Genomic DNA, 23,155 nt, shown 5'->3' with positions numbered 1-23,155 from the left:
CATGCAGATGTTCAATTAAAAACAGGAGCCCACAGTCTTGGCTCTTGTTTGCACTGGCCCACATTGTTTGCAGAGCAACAACGGTTGCTAGTGGCAACACCGTCCACTCCCGTTTCTAGGAGCCTGTTGCTATGCAACCAACAGAATACTTCCCAAACCAAACAATGCCATCCCCCAAGTGATCCTTCTATCTCACATTAACCAGAAACTTAGAACAATAAATACATAAGCTATTACTCTGACCCTCCGGAGCGGAGGCAGGGGTAAAAAATTAAAAAAGCATATGCCGTTATAGTGAAAAATCTACAGAAAGCTCCACTTACAAGAACTTTCTCTAGTATGGCATGCTGACAGTGAATGTTAAAGCCATCAGAAAGACAAAAAAAGTCAAGAAAAGAGAAGAAAAGAAAAGCCGCCACAAGTCATTCTTGCACTTACACACTCCAAACACAACAATCACTTTGTAAACGAAGCCTCAAATGACTTTTCCAACTAAATAATCCAGACGTTCCTGACAGATTTGCAGTTTGGAAATACACTCTGATTGCTTTTATGACCCGCCGGAAGCTTCGAACAGCCGTGCAATAAAGCAGAGACACTTGTTGCCATTAAAGGGCCGTCTATACTGGACATCTGTGTCCAACAAGCCAGGCTGATGTTCTGCAGGTACGCAGCTTTCAAAACACACAAAAAAAGGCTTCAACCACTTATGATATAGACCATCCATCCAAACTAGCTGCAAGTATGAAGCTTGAACTAGTATGTTATTAAAGGAGAAGTTCATTTTCAGAACAAAAATTTACAGATAATTTACTCACCCCCTTTGTCATCCAAGATGTTCATGAAAACATTTCAGGATTTCTCTCCATATAGTGGACTTTAACAGTGCCCCCAAGTTTGAACTTCCAAAATGCAGTTTCAAATTCAGCTTCAAATGGCTCTAAACGATCCCAGCCAATGAAGAAGGATCGTGAAACGATCGGCCATTTTCTAAACAAATTGACAATTTATATACTTCTTAACCTCAAAAGCTCATGTTGTCTATTCTCTGCGATGCACATGCCAATTCTGTGTAATCCGGATCAATACAGTTAGGGTAGGTCGAAAAACTGTCATCTTGTTTTCTTCTCCAACTTCAAAATCATCCTACATCGCTGCAGAAGTACCGACCCAGTTGGGCTGCGTGATATGACGATATATATCAGATGGATGAAATAAAAAGTCTGGAATCGTCTGGCATTGTCTATCGGACCAACCCTAGATAACAGAAGTCATTGCAACTTACAACACAGTTGAGAAACAGGGGTTTCATGCATTGATGAAAACACTCAACTCCAGGTACACAATGCCAAGCAGAAAACACTTCACACAAGTCGAGTTGCCTCATTTATATCACGAGTGTCAGGCCAAAGTAGAGGAGGAAATCCACCAGGTAGCAGAAAAGGTACTATATTGTGAAATATCGTTATAGGGATATGAGATTTTTGTCATATCGCCCAGCCCTACGACCCAGTGTTAAGTGAAAATTCAAAGAAGATCAAACGGCCATTACAAAAAAAAAAAAAAAAAGGTAAAACAGCGATTTAGGATGATTTTGAAGTGGAAGAAAAAAATGCAATGAGTTTTGACCTACCCTAACTGTACTGACCTGGACTACACAGAGTGTACATGCACATCGCAGAGAATATTGCATTTCGGAAGCTCAAACTTGGGGGCACCATTGAAGTCCACTATATAAAGATAATTCCTGAAATGTTTTCCTCAAGAAACATAATTTCTTTACGACTGAAGAAAGAAAGACGCGAACATCTTGAATGACAAGGGGGTGAGTACATTATCTGTAAATCTTTGTTCTGGAAGTAAACTTCTGCTTTAAGAATGCGTGATTACAATTTACACGATAAGAAAGGCAGATCTATTTCAACATCTAATGACTGATCCACTGAGATTAAGCTTTGCAGATGGCAAGGTTGGGCTGAGAAAGTGGACAGTTGAAGTGATCAGCTGTGAGCCCCTCAAAAAAAACCTGTAGCTTTTATGCTCCTTGATCGTCCACCCCCCCAAAACAGGCACATACGCCAAACCCTCAATCTTCAATTGCCGTCACAACCCTAGTCCATCCGTCGCCAGCACACCAAAAGCAAAGGGCTCTGCAGCCAGGGAGAATCGGTCGAGCGTTGCCATGGAGACCGTTTGTTCACACTTACAACTCTACAACCCCCCTCCCTTCTCCTCCTCCTCCTCCTCCCCCGGTAACCCTTTCCAGATTTCCGCACCACCCCCAACCCGGAGCTGAGGATGATTCCGAAAAGGGAAAAAAAAAAAGAAAAAAGAAAAAGTGTGTCGTAAAAGACAACGCTTACCTTTTGAACAAAGACTATGAGAAGGTGAAGAAGGAGAAGACTGTTAAATGTGTCTGGTTCCATAGTGATAAATGCCCTGTGTTTTTTATTTTTATAACGGTGATGACAAAATGGTGGAACTCCACTCCGGTTTTTGTTGTCACACTTTCTTGTTGCCCATAGTGATACGAAAACAGAGGATTGCACTGCAAAAAGGAGTCTCTACCAGCAGGTGTCTGTTTGGGGTGCAAAAATATACATCCTGGTAACTACACCCAGTGACACATGCAGGAAAGCTGAGTTTTTCAGAAACGTAACAGATTCCAGGCAGCTGAGTTTCTGCTGCGGGCTTTCTATTGCAACAGTGCAACAAGTTCTGGCTGGCAGATAAGACGCTAGATTAATAGAACAGCACTATTAAATGCACAATCTGCTTTAATGTGCATTGATAATACATGTGCACAACATAGTGCCAGTTGTCTTTGAAAAACCTCTGTGGAAGACAGTGAGAAGAGGATTACCAGACTACCAGTGCTAAATGCCAAATGGCATCAGGTCAACGGTAGCCAATATATTTGAGAGGGAAGGAAGACAGAAACTTCCTAAAGTGATTCTGCCATACCACATTGTCTCCACATTACGTCTGCGCTTCCACGCTCAGGTTTCAGAGTCACGCAGGCTGAGGAATCATTCTTTTGATAATCTGCAAGAACAACATGGCCTTTACTCTATACATACTCTGACTGACTTGATTCCACCTCAACAACAACTGGATTATCACACGCCCTTCAAGGTCTTATGACCCAGTGTGGTCATCTCTATAGCTGTATGTGAAAAACTTCCATACGCTTAAACTGTCTGATTTATAATCGGTCATTACCACCTGTGACAAATAGGGTTGGGCGATGTCGACCAATTCGGCATCGTACGATGTCTAATGGGAAACATCGCGATGGACGATGGCATCGTCGTCATAGGCGGGGGGTTGGGGGGGGGGGGGGGGGTGATGACTGTTGTTAAATAATTAATTCATAACGAAGCCTACCATTTCCACTACCTGACCCGCATGGTCTTTGTTTTATCCATAACCAAACTAGGGCTGCAACAACTAATCGATAAAATCCATTTCCATTTATGCATAAAAGTTCATTATGACAGTCTGTGTTAAGTTTACTGAATGAGCGTCAAACATCCGGAACACAGACGGGGAGACAATTAATCCTCAGCGCAAAAACATTCATTGTGCTGAAACATATGTCCTTGAATGTTAAATTTAGATTTAAAATACCAGATTTTTACCACCGCGGTGGTAATGGACCAACTACCGCAGGTGGCGCGGTGTTTTTATATATATCAAAATAAATGAGGCTTTTTTTCTGTTTTGTTTTTTGTTTCCCACCCCCCCTTGAAGCGAGTCGTGGCACTCACTTCATCACACCACCAAACAGACAGTCACTGACACTTGAGACAGCATTAAATTTGCTTTGCTGTATCTGTTAACACATTTCGACATAAGAGAAGTTTTGAGGAAGTCTAGCTTGTCTGGTATATTGCGCAGGTTTCAAATTATGCAATAAATTTGATAAGTCATGTAATAAGTCAAGTAATTTTTTTTAACAGATATTCATATTTTCTACTCAAGGTGTGGTCACACCTTTTTCTGGATTTTTTTTTTTTTTCCATTTGAATTATTCTAGACTCTGTTTTAATGGTTAAATTACAAAATATTAATCAAAAAACATGTCTAATATTTGAAATCAGGAAATTTAATAGCAATTTATTAAAACTTTAACAAAAATAAAATTCATTTTTTTCCATTAAAATTTTTCTGAATTACATTTTCGTTTTTTTTCTCCAGTTTAAATTTTTCTAGACTCTGTTTTAATTGTTAAATTAAATTTTATTCATCATAAAGCATGTTTAATTAATTTAAATCATGAAACTTATACAATTTAAGCAATTTATTAAAAGTTCAACAAAAATAAAATTAAGGCATTATGAAATGTTTTATTTTATTTTTTCTCAAATTCTCAAGTTTTATTTGTACCAAATTCCATTAATTTTCAGAATTTCATTTTTATAGTTGAATTAAATTTAATAATCAGAAGCATCTCTAATTAGTTGATTTTTATAAAAAATAAAAAAAGTAGTAGTAGAAACACTGTGTTGTGTATTTTAATTTTTCTGGTAAATAAATTCTACATTTAATGTGTTTTTTTTCCCCCAAATTCCATTTTATTTTTCCCCAAATTCTGTTTTCCCATTTGAATTTTTCTGGATTACGTTTTTTTTTCCAGTTTTAATTTTTCTAGACTCTGTTTTAATTGTTAAATTAAATTTCATTCATCATAAAGCATGTCTAATTAATTTAAATCATGAAAGCTTACACAATTTAAAAGTAATTTATCAAGAGTTTAACAAAAATGACATTTTCCAGGCCCTATGAAATAAGTTTTTTTTCTCAAATTCAGTTTTATTGTTTATCAAATTCTGTTTTCCATTAATTTTGATTTCAAATGCATCTCTAAATAATTAATTTTATTTAAAAATAATAATTTATCATTCTTTTATTTATTTATTTTTCCCCCTCAGAAATACTATGCTATGTGTTCACATTTTTCTGGTAAATAATTTTTCTAGTAAATATTCCTAAAATATAAATATTCCTAATATAATATTGTAATAGTAATTGTATTAGTATTGTATTAGTACTATCATTACGTTAAGAAGTATATTTCTGTCACAGTTTCTTCAAGTTAAACCAAACTTTTATTTTGACAGATTGTTGTGAAGACCTTTAAGTTTCCGGTTTGTATATGATATGAAGATAGTTTTTAACAAAAGAAATTGTAAATTGCTCATGAAGTGACAGCAGTTCTATGTTTATGTGCTCATACACCCGCGAGCATCATGCGCAGAACATCCAGGATTCCTATTTAAATAGTATTTTTGCAGCTTAATATTCACAGATACTAGTTGATATCGTATTTTGATTCAAGTGTACAGACCATCTTTTGATTTATTCATCCAGTATTTAGCAAATTCCATGACATTCCATGTTATACAGTAAATTCAATGTTTATGACTGGATTTCGTAGATCTGTCATATTAATTTTCAATATTCATGAAATATTTCTTTTAAGCCGTAGTCTAATAACTTAGTTATCATGGTGTCAAAATAAATAAATAAATAGATTAAACTCATGAAACATGTCAATCAAGTACAGGTTTCAGTCTTGAAAGACATTATCAGTCAATGTCTAATGTGTAAAGTTCTATTGCTTATCTACAATTTCATACGCCCATTTGAAAGAATGATATCTAAGTGTTTACAAGCATCTATCTGATTCATGCTGGGTCACATTGGATACAATGACAGGCGTGTTCTGTTTATAGGCATTATGGGTAAAAATGATATTCAAGTAAAAAGTAATATCACAAGATATATAACAGCGTCATCTCACTACTGATCAAATGCTGGTTACAATAAATATTAAAAGAAACAGAATCAATTTTGCTGATTGGAAAACTGTGTTCATTGTAGTCGTATAAACGACTGCTGTGCTATTTGTAATTTACAAGAACTTTTGACTGCTTGGACGCTGTGTGAATTTAATAAACAACAACCAGGCTCATGGAGTTGATTCGATCCTCCACAAGAGACCCTGGCCTGGGCTGACGTGGGCAAAAGTGTGCAGGAGGACTGTTTGACAAGTTCTGCATACAATAGACTGATAGCACAGAGGGCAACGGAGGAGTCACACAGGGTTCAACACTCACAGAATCAACAAGCTCTTCCTCTGCGTCTATTCAGGTGCATAGAGAAGCATGAATGCAGGCTGAAGTGCACATCTGCATACAGACATAGAGCAGTGTATGAGAACTACAGAAATGTGAGAAAAAGTATTGAATAAATGCTCTTTTTCTGAGGGTCTGAGTGTACCGGAGTGAACTTCTACTACAGGATGAACGAGTGGATGAATGGAGCCTGACACTATAAAGTGTGCCAAACCTCGAAGTGATGGATATTAAACAAAACAGAAGACAGAAATTGAATACGTTCTAAATCAAGAGTTTCTCTACTTTAAATAAAGTAAATATTGAGTTTCAAGACGTTGTCCTAAATTACAGACACTGTTAAAAGAACATCAAGGGCTGACAACTGGAAAACATCAGTCGTATAATATGCAACAGTAAAAAGAGGGGACATTAGAGGGACTGTCCATGTCTCCAGACTATGAGAGAAGGCAAGAGAGAGGAGGCCATTGTGATGCAAATGTCACAGCCCAGTGTGCTGTTTGTGGCAGGAAATTTAATTAGCAGTTGTGGAGCTACGATACAAAGCAGGTGGAATGTAAAGAACGCTCCGACGAGGAGCGGTTTGAGACGAACGAGGGGGTTGAATGCTGAGGGAGAGGCTCTTGTGAGCAACACATTTCAGTCTCAGACAAGTCTCAGCCTGCTGCTCAGACATCTCACAGCCAAGTCACCCGTTTCCTTTTCTTTTTTTTCCCCAAAGAAAATAAGAGAGATTAGAGCACTTTGCCTTTACGCATCAGTTTATCAAACTGACTGGCTGAACTGACCAGTTCTAAGAGCTATGCGAAATATTACAAGTTAATTGTAATTTTGAGTGCTGTGAACATCGCCAATACTGTTGTGAGTGATTGCCAGATTGTTGTGGTTGCTAAGGTGTTTTGAGTGACTTTTAGCATGTTGCCAGGTGGTCACTAGGGTGTTCTGGGTCATCGCCTATGAGTCAAAGGAAACAGTCTCTATGATGTAGGTGTTTTTTTGGATGACCAGTGCCGATATCTGTGAAAGCTGGGTGGCCGAAGGCCAATATAATGCCAATTTTGCCAGACCTGCTTTATTCATCCAAAATTTGGCAAATTCAAAATGACATATTCATTAAATTCCATTTTTATGACCGATTTTATAAGCGATTCTGTAATTGTTTTCCACATTGCGGGCCCTACTAATAGATATAAAAAGAGGTGTTTAAATCACATAATTGTATATTTTCTAAATGTCACCAGTATATTAAAGTATTATAGCATTTGCTTTTATATTAGACAGAACTGTTGACAGAAGACTATTGTCATCTAAGCTCCAGTACAATGCCTGAGTCAAAATATTCTGTTTAATAGAAAGGCAAAGGTTTTAATACTTAATACATGTCTACATATGCATCAATGTATCAGCCAATAATTGCTTTTAGCCAATAAAAGCAATTATGTGCTTAAAAAGAGCTGACGATCAGTGATGTTTATATCCTGTCAATCAAAAGTTAATAACACATTTAACACATTAATGCAATCTTGCTTTAAAAAAAAAAAACAGCATGGTTAGGCAGGTTCTATTTAAACTTCTGAACCACCCGTAGTTCAAGTCAGTACTGCCAATAAAACAGCATGTGCACAATGTTACTTAACACTGCATTTACTGCAGGAAACTTCCTCCAGACAGAAAATTGTATGCTATGTGTTGTAAGAGAACAAATCTCCTCAACAAGCCGCATGATTTGAGGCATCATTCATGTTTGTAGAGCAAATGATACGAGTTCAGTTGTGAATCAAAGTTTAATACTACCAAGAGCTTGTTCAAATTCCCAAGTCGATTTATGACAATAACAATAGAGCTAAAATAACTATTTGTACGCAATTATCAAACCGAATCTTCTTGGCTCCAACTCAGCCTGTCAGGAGGAAGCTATTTCTGCCATGTTAAATTGAGAGATAAGATAAAGAGATAATTACAGCCATAAACACAATAACAAAACATGATAACGATATCTATGGAGACGTGAAAGTTTTCAATCATCAACAGTGAGTTCACGCTGCCAGGACGGCCTAAATCTTGATTTCTAAACACACTTTTGACAGTGCCAAAACAGTTCAAATGAGATCAGCTAATTTAGCGTGTTTGGTGTAATTTATTAATGCTTGTGGTTCAAGTAAGCTGGCAGGCAGGTACATCAGTGATCCGCTCCAGGCCGAGGTTCTTCCACACGGGCTAAATACAGCACGGGCTTAATCATGCGCACATACACACACAGGAGAGCTGTATCTGGTCATCTGCCACCCCCCGTGACACCCTTCCCCCCATGGTGCATCGGTGCACACGCACAAATACCTTTCACAGGGGACCACTGCAGCTGTCTGCTCGAGAGCCGCGCTCTACTATAGTCCATTAAAAGCTCAGTGTGGTTTAAGGTTACAGTAGATGCTGCCACAACAATCATAAAGTCTCCATGATGGCAGATGACTGGAGGTGAACTCTGACCCGGGCACAGGACACAAACATGGGCACTGATAGATGAGCGTGATCTAACGAGGTTATTCACTGGACACGTAAATATGCGCGTGAACAGATTTAGGTATACAACATCACACCTATCACTTCCTGGTATGTAAATGAAGACACTGAGGTCCTGCCTTTCTGTATTGTATAAATAAAGGTGACCTGACTTGACTGTGGTTTACAAACACCTGACAGTCCTGACGCTTCACCAGGAAGTGGAAGAGAAAATCAGAGTCATATCGTGGCACTTAGGTGAGTCACTTGGCTAAAAGTGGTACCGTACCTGCAGTTCCTCTGTTCTCCTTTTGGCCCTTCACCTGTTTTGCAAGCTGAGACTGTGCACGTCCATCACCACCACAAACACGGATTGAAGAGAGCTGATTAAAAACCACAAACTTTTGAAAGAACAACACAGCACCCCCGGCCCAGCCCCTCTCTTTCCATAACCCAGGCTGTATTTGTGTATCAAGTTGCCATGTAAACATAACAGCTGCTTGGATCTGGGTTGCACGGAATTCCATTCCCATTCCTTTATTTTTCTTTGCGGTGGGTGTGTAACCAAATTAAAAGCTTGATTTGGACTACGCTGCATTACGAGGCTTTGTCAAAACAAGTGAACAAATGGTTTTGAATTTGCCCACAGGTTTAGCGCTAATCCGTTCCTCACATGTGCATTACAAATCTAGTGATATATAATTACTTACACATCTGTGGTACATTGAGGAACTCTTCTGAGGTGAAACTTTGCCAAATATTAATTTCAGCATGAATAGATTTAGATTTTGTCACGATTAGACTCTTTGGGGGTTGGAGCTAATGTTCAACTCGTTAATATTAATTAGATTATCAACATCAAGTGGCATAAACATTAACCAATTAATATTCATGAGCTGGTCTTCTTAAATTCGCCTACCTGTTCAGCAGGTAAACTCACATGATGAAAAAGTCGGCAAAAAGAACAGCAGACTCGCAAATGAGAAAAAGGCTAGTTTTTCAGATTACATAGTAAATACAAAAGGCCTTGAAAGTACATTATATAGGCTACACAAAGCAAGGATGCATACAAAAATAGCCCACTTCACTGAGATTAAATTTATCATGCATTAACACTACAGCCATAGAAACAGTTAAGCAGCGATCTGAAATGAATTAAATGTCACTATCAAAAGGCCTTTTCTCGCTCTACTCGAGAGCAAATATGTCAAATAATATTTACAAAGAAGCCTTCTAACAGTTGGTTTGCATTAGCTGAAGCTTTAATGGTTGTTTAAAAGTTAGAGGTGATATGTGATAGGTGTTATGTAGGGCTCTATGCGGAAAACACGGACAGAATCGCGGAATCCAGTCATTAAAACAGAATTTTGAATGGATACATCAAAAGTAGGTCAGATGACTTAAATAAAAATGTGATACGGACTAGTGTTTGTGAATATTAAGCAACAAAAGCACTATTTAAATATGAATTCTGCATGACGCTCTGTGTTCTTGGCCTCTGTCACCTCAGTATACGAGTACATGAACACATAAACAACCTCTAGAACAGCTCCGAGAGACACTTCATGAGCATTTTACCGTTTCTTTTGAGTAAAACTATCATCGTATCGTACAAACAGAACCTAAAGGTTTTCACAGCAACCCGTCAAAATAAAAGTTTGGTTTAACTTGAAGAAACTGTGACAGAAATATAATATGTCATATGATAGTACTATTAAAATTATTATAAAAATTTTATTTTTAAAATGAATGTTTACCAGAAGAAAAAAACTTTTTTTAATAATATCAATAAATTATTAATTGTTATTAATTATTAATATTTAATGAAACCATTAAAATGGAATCCAGAAAACTAATGGAAAACAGTATTTAGTAAAAATAAAAAAAATTATTATTATTTGGTAAAGGTCGTTAAAATGTAATTTTTGTTAAACTTTTAATAAATTGTTGTTTAATATTGTAAGTTTCATAATTTCAATTAATTAGACATGTTTTTTGAATACATTTGAATTTAATCATTAAAACAGAGTCTAGAATAATTAAAACAAGGAAAAAATTAAAATGGAAAAAAAAAATTGGGAAAGAAAAAAAACGGATTTCATAGGGCCCTTCTCTTACGCTCACAAAAAAAAAAAATACAATAAAAAAATAAAGTGAATTATTTTAACGCAATATTTTAAATATACAATAAAAAAATCATTTTATTTAAACATTTTAAAATGTAATGTGTTGTATTATTAATGTTGAAAACAGCTGTGATGCTTAATATTTTTGTGGAATCTTTTTAGGATTCTTTGAAAAGAATGTTCAAAAGGACAGAATTTATTTGAAACTTTTTTTATTACATCTTTATAGAAGCCCGATTCTGCCACTGAATTAAAAAAAAAAAGTTCTTTTTACTAAAAAGGTTACTTTTTATCTCACAATTCTAACTTTATCTCACAATTTCGTGTTTACATCTTTTTTTTCTCAGAATTGCATCATATAAACTTGCAATTCTGACTTTTTTCTTAGAACTGTGATATAAATGCACAACTGCGAGTTATAAAGTCAGAATTGCGGGATATTAAAAACCTTTTTTATTCAGTGGCGAGAAAACAGGCTTCCATACGTCTGTACTGTCACTTTAATCAATTGAAAATGTAAGGCATCCTTGCTGAAAAAAAAAAAAAAAAAAAAAAAAATTACTGACCCTAAACTTTTAAATAGTAGTGTGCGTTTGAAGCAATGGTGTTAGTTTGGGATGGGACGATCTACTTGAACAATAACAGATGGGTGGCAGAAGTGCTTGGGAAACCTGTTTGGAAATCATAATTTTTCAAGGCACAAAAATTACAAACCTACTGCTACAGGGGCCCCCTAATGCTCTTGGCCCTGGGTTGCATTCAAATTTGCCAACTGGGTTAAAGGGATCCTGGCAATAGAATATGACAGTAGCATATGCAAATTTACATTTAAACTTGATTCTAATTGGTTGAGTCAGTCACGTCGAGAACAAAGCGTAGTCTCTACCGACTCATACTCAGATGGGGGCAAGTCTGGGCTATGAGAGCATAGAGTGCAAACTGAAAACCAAACCCCGCAAAAACGAGCTAACCGGACATCACACAGCCCAGGAAGCAGCGATTGGCCCCATTAATAATTAACTTCAATTACATGAATCATTCATTTCTCCTCCAGCCTGGACATGCACCTGTAACAACATATTTCATTACAGAAATCGGATCTTAGGGCATCGGAGATGTCGCGTAGTGAAGATGCGTTTGGGGAGGATTTCAGAGCTCAGTGAAGCACCTGACAGACACGTCGGCAGCTGATGCGAGCTCTGCTGCTCACCCCCTTCAGCTGAGCTCAGGAGGGACCCGTCACACACGACGACAAACACACTCCCACTCTGACAAGCAAAAACGCCTCATCTCAAACATCCTCGAACCACTGCTGCAGAAACAGAAAGGGTGAAAGAATCGAAACTACCCGAGCACGATGTTATAGATAGCGAGGAACGGGCCGGCCAGCGTGATCTATGTGTTCCATCAGGATCTGCCGCTCTCTATGCCAATTACCCTCATTATCAGCTGCGCTTTCAGTGGCACGGACACTCTCGGCTAAAGAGAGATCAATAGAGAAGCATGGCCCAATGAGGGGCGACACCTGGACTGCATGCTATTGTCATGAAGAGGGCTCATTACCAGGCTCTCTGCTGAGCAGGTGTAACATTGCCACGACGACACGATGCAACTCTCGAAAAATTACAGCAGCTTTGGATGAGCACAGTCAAGCTGTTGTCAAACTGTTAGCGCCAACAGCCACCCCTGATCTCATTATGAGCATAATGCAAATACATATCTCATTTGCTTACAATTAACAGTATGGTGTTTCACATCACTGACACTCAGCTCTACTTACAACATTTAAAAAGACGGAGAAAATACACACATGGAAAAAAAAAAGTTTTCACAAGAAAGTTTTGGAAGATTAATTGTGGAGAACACACTCAATAAAGTATCAAGATTTGAATGTTTCAGACCAATTTAGATTATATTTGAAAATGTCATGTTAAACAGTGATTTTTTTTTTATATCACAATGTGGGCGTATGAAGCATAGGAAACATAGCATAATCAAATATAAACTGCACTGATTATTAGGTTTATGCTGTTGAAAATTTGATCTGCAGATTGTTTTTGGCGTCAATGATAAATATGAATGCCCAAAATGATCTGTATGCATGTTGGTTTCATAAATAAGAAATAAAATAATACAAGCCTTAAAACAATTTTCTAGAAACTTTTTGGTTGAAATACTTAAATTTAAAAGAAAAAAAAAATAGTAAAATGGTTTCAAAAATGCAATAAAATTACTACATTCAATACCAGTCAAAAGTTTTTGAACAGTAAGATTTTATGTTTTTTAAGAAGTCTCTTCTGCTCACCAAGTCTGCATTTATTTAATCTATGGTACAGCAAAAACAGTAAAATTTACACTGTTTAAAATAACTGTATTCTATTTTAAAATGTAATTTTAGAGCAAAATTTTCAGCATTATTACTCCAGTCTACAGTGTCACATGATCCTTTAGAAATCATTCTAATATTCTGATTTGCTGCTCAAAAATATTTATTATTATGTTGAAAACAGATGAGTAGATTTTTTTTCAGGGTTGTTTGATGAATAGAAAGTTCAGAAGAACAGCATCTGAAATAGAAACATGTAACATTATAAATCTATTTATCATCACTTTTGATCAATTTAAAGCATCCTTGCTAAATAAAAGTATATATTTTCTAATTAATTATTTCAGATAGATGCTGATCTTTGGATCTTTCTATTCATCAAAGAATTGTTTCTTGAACAGCAAATCAGCATATTAGAATGATTTCTGAAGAATCATGTGACACTGTAGACTGGAGTAATAATGCTGAAAATTTTGCTTTGATCATAGGAATAAATTTGTATTTTAAAATATATTCAAATAGAAATCAGTTATTTTAAATAGTAACAATATTTCAGAATTTTACCATTTTTGCTGTACTTTGGATCAAATAAATGCAGACTTAATCTTTTGACTGGTAGTGTATTTTCAAGCATATGTTTATGGTAAAAAAAATAGTCTTCAATATATATATTTTTTTTTTTGTAATGACCTTTACACAGAGTCATCAGGATCTAATGTGGTCCTTTTTGATTTATAGTTTTCTTGTCACATGACAACACAATGAAATGACTTCCTGTAGGTTGACAACCCTAACCACAACAACTTGGTGTTCAAAGGAGGGTTTGTTTTTCAATACATTTAAATTTTTGGAATGTTTCAAAACAAATCTACTTAACTACATTTTAATAAAACAGCAAGAAATATCATGACAAGTGACTAACATTTCCCAAAACGTTAATCTCTTTTTTTTCTTCTTCTTTCTTCTCTCCAGTCAGATACAGCACATACTATATTAGAACAACTTGTTCATTTTCGACTCGTGAATTGAAGTCAGTTTTGTATAAACTCGCATTTTTATTATATTCCTAAAAAACTTAATATATTCGGACTAAAAAACGATAATCACCTCATTGACCCTTTTACCAACAGCCTGCGAAACATATTAGCGCAGATAAGAGAATCAGATTTGAACCGGATGACAAGAAGCTAAATTCAATTTCCTTCAAAATGGGGAAATATATTTGCGTCTAACAAATTACACGAACATCCAAATAACGTGAAAATACTTTCTAAAGTCGGTACTGCCGATGACGCTCGTATAATCCGAAATGCATCACTTTTATCGGACACCGCTCTTCAGACTGACTTCAGCAACCTGTTGATGCATCCAAACCTGACGCTTCCAGACTCAAATAAACATGACAGGACTAAAAAACGACGTTTTGCTTACAATTTAAGACATTTAACTTGAGCTCGTTAGTCAAACCGAACCAGGCGGATCCACATCATTATCTCCGAATCAACTCACGCACTTCCACGAGAATTAAAGCGATTCGTGAAGCAAAGCAACGGCGGAACAAAGCGGTTATAAGTTGCTTCTGTGACAGATCTCGCTGTTATTCAAGCAGTTACAGCTTTTGAAGAAAGTTTACCCTAGTTACGGTAACTGGTTAGCCGGTTAGCTCATGATTAAAGCATGCTTATTAACATACTGATCTTACAAACGCAATAACTAACGTGTATGGCATTCAGCGTACAAACAGAGCACTTGGATTTCCCCGTTAATTAGTTTAACCGATCTCAAAACAAACTGACTGAAGTTAGCGAACCAGATGAGCTAACAACTAGCGTGCTAATGTGACTCTAATGGACAGCGAAGGAGATCAGGGCGTGAAAACACGTCAAGATGTACATTACTCAAGCTCCGTGGCCCGTTCAATTTACATTCAATTCATTTTGATTTCTCTAAGCAGTAAAAAGATATTCACCTCAGCCTTCTGCTTAAATCTGCCCTGGCTTTACTGTTCTTTCCCCTCTCTCTCCTCCAGTTGCTGCTGCTGCTGTTGCTGAGTGTTGCTCCCGTTGGTAAGTAACTGTCTCCACGACTACAGTCACTATGGCGAGCGGGGGTCTCGAGGCAACTGTTGCTACCGTCCTCTTCATACGTCAAGGGCTAAAAAGCGAAAGGGGGAGGGGCCACCTCGAGCCCCTCCTAACGCATTCTACGCTGGCTGAGCTCAGACGGTTAATGTTTGATTCCCGCGGAGAGCGGCGCACAAACGCGCCTCGGTTCTGCTCTTCTCCGCCAAAAAGTTGTCATTTTACCGCGCTAACTTACAGATAAAGGTGGTTAAAACGACCGAGAAGTTTTTGGGTTACATGTCTTTCCGCATGGGTTGTCAATTTACTGAAGTAAAAAAAAAAAAATATTGATAATATAAAGATTGGCTTTAGTCCATGCGTAACCTATTCTAATACACGTAATACATTTGCAAAGTAATATGTAAACCACGGTAGTACAATCTATAAATTTAAAGGGTTACTAAAAGTTGCTTGTTAAAACTGTTCATGATTTCAGGCGAAATTCTCAACTATCACCGCTTGGTGGCGGTATATCACCGTAGAATAAACACCATCAACAGGACATCAATGCTTCAAAGGTAATATAAGCGTATTGATTAATAAAAAATAATTTTTAAATGTTAGCAATTCAAAAGACTTTTTTTAAATCAATTTACCACATCTTTGCTAAATAAAAGTATTAATTTCTTTAAAAAAAAAGAATAAAAATGTACTGACCCCTGAACTTTTAGATAGTGTATAATTGTTACAAAAGATTTCTATTTTAAATAAATGCTGTTCTTTTTAATGTTTTATTCATAAAAGAATCCTGAAAAATTATAGAAATATTAAGCAGCACAACTGTTTCCAACATTGATGATAAATCAGCATATTGGAATGAATTCTGAAGGATTGTGTGACACTGAAGACTGGAGTAATGATGCTGAAAATTCAGCTTTGCTTCCCAGAAATAAATTCTATTTTAAAGTATATTAAAACAGAAATCTTTTTTTTAAACAGCCGACTTGAATTTGCTGATTTTTTTATTTATCTTTGCATTTATATTGTTGTTTATTAAACTCTGAGTACAGTGTGTCCCACAGATTTTTTTTATTACTATTTGAAGATGTATAATTATTATTAAATTATTATTAAAAAAGTGATAGTAATGACTTGCATTGTTAATAAAGATTTACATTTTGAAAAAAACGCTATTCTTTTTAATGTTTTATTCATCAAAAAATCCTGAAAAAAGTATTACAGTATTTACTTGAGACAAAATGTCCCCACAAAGATAGCAATATCCAAAATCCTTGTCCTTGTGGGGACATTTTTTGGTCCCCATGAGGAAACAAGCTTGTAAATCATACAAAATTAAGCTTTTTAAAATTGTAAAAATGCAGAAAGTTTTCTGTGAGGGGCAGGTTTAGGTGTAAGGTTGGTATAGGGCGATAACAAATACAGTTTGTACTGTATAAAAACCATTAGGCCTATGGAAAAACCCAACATGTGTGTATTCAAACTTAAACCTTAAAAATCTAGTATACAGTCGTGGCCAAAAGTTTTGAGAATTACATAAATATTGGAAATTGGAAAAGTTGCTGCTTAAGTTTTTATAATAGCAATTTGTATATACTCCAGAATGTTATAAAGAGTGATCAGATGAATTGCATAGTCCTTCTTTGCCATGAAAATGAACTTAATCCCGAAAAAAAACTTTCCACTGCATTGTTAAGAAGGCTTCAGGGCATCCAAGAAAGTCCAGCAAGCGGCAGGATCGTCTCCTAAAGAGGATTCAGCTGCGGGATCGGAGTGCCACCAGTGCAGAGCTTGCTCAGGAATGGCAGCAGGCAGGTGTGAGCGCATCTGCACGCACAGTGAGGTGAAGACTTTTGGAAGATGCCTGGTGTCAAGAAGGGCAGCAAAGAAGCCACTTCTCTCCAAAAAAAAACATCAGGGACGGATTGATCTTCTGCAAAAAGTATGGCGAATGGACGAATGGCAAAGTCATATTCTCAGATGAAGCCTCTTTCCGATTGTTTGGGGCATCTGGAAAAAGGCTTGTCCGGAGAAGAAAAGGTGAGCGCTACTATCAGTCCTGTGTCATGCCAACAGAAAAGCATCCTGAGACCATTCATGTGTGGGGTTGCTTCTCATCCAAGGGAGTGGGCTCACTCACAATTTTGCCCAAAAACACAGCCATGAATAAAGAATGGTACTAAAACACCCTCCAACATCAACTTCTTCCAACAATCCAACAACAGTTTGGTGAAGAACAATGCATTTTCCAGCACGATGGAGCACCGTGCCATAAGGCAAAAGTGTTAACTAAGTGGCTCGGGGACCAAAACATTGATATTTTGGGTCCATGGCCTGGAAACTCCCCAAATCTTAAAACTTGTGGTCAATCCTCAAGAGGCGGGTGGACAAACAAAAACCCACTAATTCTGACAAACTCCAAGAAGTGATTATGAAAGAATGGGTTGCTATCAGTCAGGATTTGGCCCAGAAGTTGATTGAGAGCATGCCCAGTCGAATTGCAGAGGTCCTGAAAAAGAAGGGCCAACACTGCAAATACTGACTCTTTGCATAAATGTCATGTAATTGTCGATACAAGCCTTTGAAATGTATGAAGTGCTTGTAATTATATTTTAGTACATCACAGAAACATCTGAAACAAAGATCTAAAAGCAGTTTAGTAGCAAACTTTGTGAAAACTAATATTTGTGTCATTCTCAAAACTTTTGGCCACGACTGTACAATTACGAATGTTTACATGTTCCAAAACCTATGATTTTCACAAAGAGTGAAATGCAGTATTTTGATATGTATTGTCCGAAATTTATTTCTCTATTTCTCAATTTTAGCCTTATTTCCACCACAAAAAGCAATTTCGCTCGTTATAAAGTTGCTTTAGTGTACCTGGTAACCAAGGAGACACCAGAGTCTGTGAAGAGCATGCTCGAGTTACTTGAGTTCACTTTAAGTGAACGGCAGGTGGCGCGGCCGCGCGGGAAAGCCTTGAGAGAAGTGCTGGGGGGCGTGTGCGCGACTCTCATTATAAAATTATTGGCGCTATCCACCGTTTATGAGCAGGCGTGAGCCTTCATGAGGTCAACCTGTGTGGGTTTCTGTGACAGTATCATGCATAAACAGTAACAGACACATCAGCGTGCCTTATCTTTTGCTCTCATCACGATCCATCTTTGAATCTAAAATTTGCATTAAACTTGCAGAGACAGCTTTAACACCTGGACATCCAGATATTATAAACTAACGGTGAGTACAACATTAAAGATCTCAGTGAGAATGCATCTGTGCGTGTTATATTAATGATTCAGTTAAATTAAATCCGCGTGTGATTGCTATCAGTTTACGTACTCGTGTTTACATTAGCCTAATTAGCGACCAAACAAGACCTTCCGGTTGCTCAGGTTCTCAAGTGTGAAACTTGTGCATGTCTGTCATATGCATGTCATATAATTTCTCTATCAAGTCAAAAATAAATCTTAAAAGACATAAAACATCTTAATATGGATCAGTTTGTTTCGAATAAGGGGTTTGCTACATATAAGACATGCAGCAAAAATAAAATTAAAGGGATAGTTCATTCAAAAATGAAAATTCTGTGATTATCCACCCTCATGTCGTGGGATTTCATCAAAAAATACCTTAATTTGTGTTACGAAGATGAACGAAGGTTATACGGGTTTAGAATGACATGAGGGGAAGTAATTAATGACAGAATTTGCATTTTTTTAATGACCTAACATATCCCTTTAAGTTACATGCAACTCTCAACACCTTTTAAAAATCACAAAAAGGTGACTGAGTCACAAATACAGTTTTTTTAATTGCCTGGTAACCCTACTAGCAGCATCCCCGTGAGATCTGTAGTATATACTGACGCGCGTGCTCCCTGCACTGATGATTAATGTCAATGACCGCGCGTAACCTTCCTCCCGCGTGCTGCTCGCCCCAGATGCTTCTCTGCCACGGCAGCAGCGCTGAGGATCGGGTATTCGGTCAGCGGTCACGTGATGGCATGGTTATCCAGAGCCAAGCCTTCATTGGCTGGTCGAAGGTCTGACTATGGTGGAGAGGAACATCATCATCGTTACTGCGGTGTCATTTCAAATTACCACTGAATTTACACTACCCTTGGTACTCACGGGCAGACATGTTTGCCTATGTGTAAGCAATGATTCCCGAGAAATGCAAATTCTTACCTAATAAGGTTTCTAACATAGGCAAATGATAAAATTTTGAGTTAGCCTGTGGTTGTTGAGGCAGCGAATGAAATGAACCACTGTATTGAGAGTGAGTTAACAGGCCACTAGAGATTACTGACTGAACATCAGGTAATTTCCTTGAGGTCTGAGGGTCTGATTCATCGTTTCACTGCCTAGTGCTGGGGATTTTGATTGTTGTCAGCTGTAGAATCTTATTTCAGTCATGCAGTTGAAAAGCAATTGAGGCTTTCTGTCTCACAATTATAATTTTTTTTGTTGCATTTTACATGTTTGAATAGAAGGTTTTAACTTGCGTCACAGTTTGGTCAGTTGCGCAGATGCGTGGCCATATTGGCGATACTCGATTGTAAATGACAGCATGGATTGCACGGTTAATGTACTACGGAATACGTTGTTCTGCTGATTTATGCTGTCTAAACCACAGAAAAGAAGGTGTGGAAGCTGCTAAATTATATAGATAAGGACTTAGTAAGCAGGAAATGCGCAGTGTTTTGACAACTAAAGTTAATAGGTGGTGAAGAAGAGATTAGCCTAACATTTCAGCTACCTGACTGGAAATGATAAGAACAAACATGAATGTTGTCAAGATTCTTGCCCTGAAAATCCTGGTTCAATTTGGCCAACCACAAACACCTTTTGTTCCTCAGACAGTTTTTGCACTCTTCTCTTTGATTTGTTATTTATTCGTTATTAATTTTGGCAGTCTATAGTACTCCAAATGTTTTTTCCCGGTCTGAGCGATTAGTATAGCCCAAAACATGACAATAATTTACCATTTTCAGCAGCAATGATCAGCAAAATTTGCAAGTTTCAGTTCAGAGCCATGGACTTCGTTCAGTTCAGTGCCATTGTTTACGTTCAGTGCCTCCAATATGGCAAAGTCACAGTTACCTTATTTATTTATTTTTTAGTTATTTATTTAGTTATTATTATTTTGTGGTGGAAACAAAAAACGTGAGAATTGTGAGATGTAAACTCACAGTTTATGCAAGTTAAATATAATTATTGATTAATTTTTAAACATTTGTTTAGAAACACTGACTTGATGCCCAGATATTTTCCATGAATCCAGAATTTCAAAAACTGAGGTTGTTAATGAACAGAAATATTGTCATCATGTGTTCTGCCTTAGTAAACACTGGATAATAAACCATATGGTGGGTAGTGTTATCAGCATCTGACACCACTCCTTTGGTAAATGTGTAAATAACATTCAAACTGTGACAGCTGGTTCAGATTTAATGGCAAAATGTAAATAATCTTTAGTGAGGGGATTACTTCGTAACCTTGGGGCAGCAAATATCAATTTTAATACATAAATATTAAGATGCATATTTAATATCTATTTGACTACATCTTTTGCCTTGATTTGCATGGAAGGACAGTGAAGGATGGTCAGGGTTGGCTTTCCTGTTTCAAAGGAAACTGCGCTCTTCCTGTTTGTGTGCCAAAGGAGTAATTTCCTGTTCCTCTAAGTGAAACCCGGAAGAATGTCATGGGATAATGACACAAAATTCTCTTCATTCAGTATTTCAGATGACATGCTTAAAGGGATAGTTCACGTAAAATGTCTGTCATTATTCAACCCCATGACATTCCAAACCCATAAGACCTTAATTTATCTTCAGAATGCAAATTAAGATATTTTTGATGAAATCTGAGAGCTTTCTGAGCCTGCATAGAGAGCAAGTGACACGGCCCAGAAAGATAGTAAGGACATTGTTAAAATAGTCCATGTGGCATTAATCGTTCAACCGTAATTTTATGAAGCTACGAGAATACTTTTTGTGCGCAAACAAAAAATAATGACTATATTTAACAGTTTCTTCTCTTTCGCGTCAGTCTCTGACGCGTTGTGTTCTCTTTGCGCACAAAAAGTATTATTTTAGAACCACTAATGTCAAATGGACTATTTTATTGATATCTTTATCTTTCTAGGCCTTGAATGTGGTAGGTGCATTGCTGTCTATGCAGGGTCAGAAAGCTCTCTGATTTGATCAAAACTGTCTTAATTTATGTCCCAAAGATGATCTCTCAGGTTTGGAATGACATGAGGGTGAGTAATTAATGACCGAATTTTCATTTTTGGGTGAACTATCCCTTTAACTGTAATAACACACAGTTGGAACATTTGGTTTCAGAGTTTCTAGCCTGATGTTCCAGGTTTAAGGTTTTTCAGGTCATATGTGATCAAATAAGAACTTGTGGTGAGGTTTACTAAAGCTGTAACCAGTCACTATGACAAATGGACTCTACTATTTTTGACATTATAAAAAGAATGTACTTTCCCCCTGCATTCAGTAACAAAATTCGCTGAACACAAGGACAAAACAAGCCAGCCTCTATTAGTTATGTGCATATCGTTCTGTCATTTTCTCTTGCTGCCATATTTACATTACAATACATTCACGTCCATTATTCTCTGAGACATTTTTTTTTAAAGAAAAATGTAGCTTCCTGCTTCAGTACTTCTGAAGTTAAGATGTACATCTGTTAATTACATACGTGCAGTTTCGACATGCTTGTGCCAAACTAAACCTACCTCTGGGGTCAGAAGCCTGCACTTCACATATATTTATCATCTTTTTTAACTGTGGTTCAAAAGTCTTTTGCTCACCAAAACTACATTATTTGATCAAAATACAGTAAAAACAGTATATGATTGTGGCATATTATAATGTAAAAGAACTGTTAACTTTTTTAACATTGAAAGTGTAATTTACTCTTGTGCTAGAAAGAGCCATTACTCCAGTGTTCAGTGTCAATCATTATAATATGCTTATTCGGTGCTCAAGAAACATTTCTTAATATTATTATATAACCCCATGATACTATTAATGCATTTTAATTTAATGCATCCTTCATGATGAAAACTATCTTTTTAAAAACCTTCACAAACACAGGAAGCTTTTTAGTGCTACTGTGACAAATGAAGAGCAAAGGATGTGTAATTTGCACACCAGTGAGACACGTGTAACTAGAGCAGATCATCTTTGAAATTACACCAAACTTTCCCCACAACAATTCCTAGTACATGTCTGAAAATGGCTAAAAAGCCTCACATTTATTTCTTCCTTCCCAGAAGCTCTTTAGCTTTGTGAAAGAAACAAACAAGAAATACAGGACCGAGCTGTCAATCACATACATTAAGTATGCAAAGTCATTTGTCAATTAACATCAGCAGCTTTGTGTTTATTCTGACCTAATTCTGTTCCTGCTTCAGCCTTTACTGTATACACATTTATGTAGTGCTTTTTTTTATATTTCTCGTATGAGAACAGCTCATTTTAGCAGACATATTTCGGTTTTGGTTTCTTGGGTTAGATGAGACGAACTCTAGAAGGTCAGCTGCACTTGTGGGTGCTCATGCGACGAATCAAGCAGATCCATATGCACAGCAACACAATATCAGCATTATTATGTCAGCGTGTAAATAGAACAGATGTGTGTTGTGGGTTACGTGTCTGTAGACTGATGTAAGTGCAGCTGTGCTGGCTTTTGTAAGCTGATGTATCACTCACAAGTTGCACTGTAGTAACCCCACAGCATCTGCAGTGGTTTGGATGAGTGAGAGTGGCGCGCATGTTTTATAGCTCCTCCTCCTCTTGCCTTCAATGGGTTGGTATGCCCATATATGGGGGATGAGTCTTGTGGTGTGAGAGATTTCAGCCAATTAGAACACGAGGAGTGTTTTTGGTGAGGGGAGGGTGGAGGATACTGTAGGGGGGTGTTGGTGCCGGTTGAGGGTGTGGTTACAGAGGAGGGGAAA

General features: G+C 37.1%; 1 protein-coding gene across 3 annotated transcripts in view; it reads right to left on the bottom strand.

The window, feature by feature from the left end:
* rfx2 (regulatory factor X, 2 (influences HLA class II expression)) overlaps nucleotides 1–15,197 on the bottom strand; it is a 47,980-nt gene extending 32,783 nt beyond the window's left edge. For all 3 annotated transcript variants that reach the window (XM_073818608.1, XM_073818609.1, XM_073818610.1), the window contains exon 1: nucleotides 15,061–15,197. The gene's annotated coding sequence lies outside the window, so the exon portion shown is untranslated. The remainder of the gene's footprint in view (nucleotides 1–15,060) is intronic.
* Between the last annotated feature and the right edge of the window lie 7,958 nt (nucleotides 15,198–23,155).

The sequence above is a fragment of the Garra rufa genome, chromosome 15, assembly GCF_049309525.1.
Source record: "Garra rufa chromosome 15, GarRuf1.0, whole genome shotgun sequence".
Lineage (NCBI taxonomy): Eukaryota > Metazoa > Chordata > Actinopteri > Cypriniformes > Cyprinidae > Garra > Garra rufa.
The sequence above is the reverse complement of the archived record's forward strand: the minus strand, read 5'-3'. Positions and strand labels throughout refer to the sequence as shown.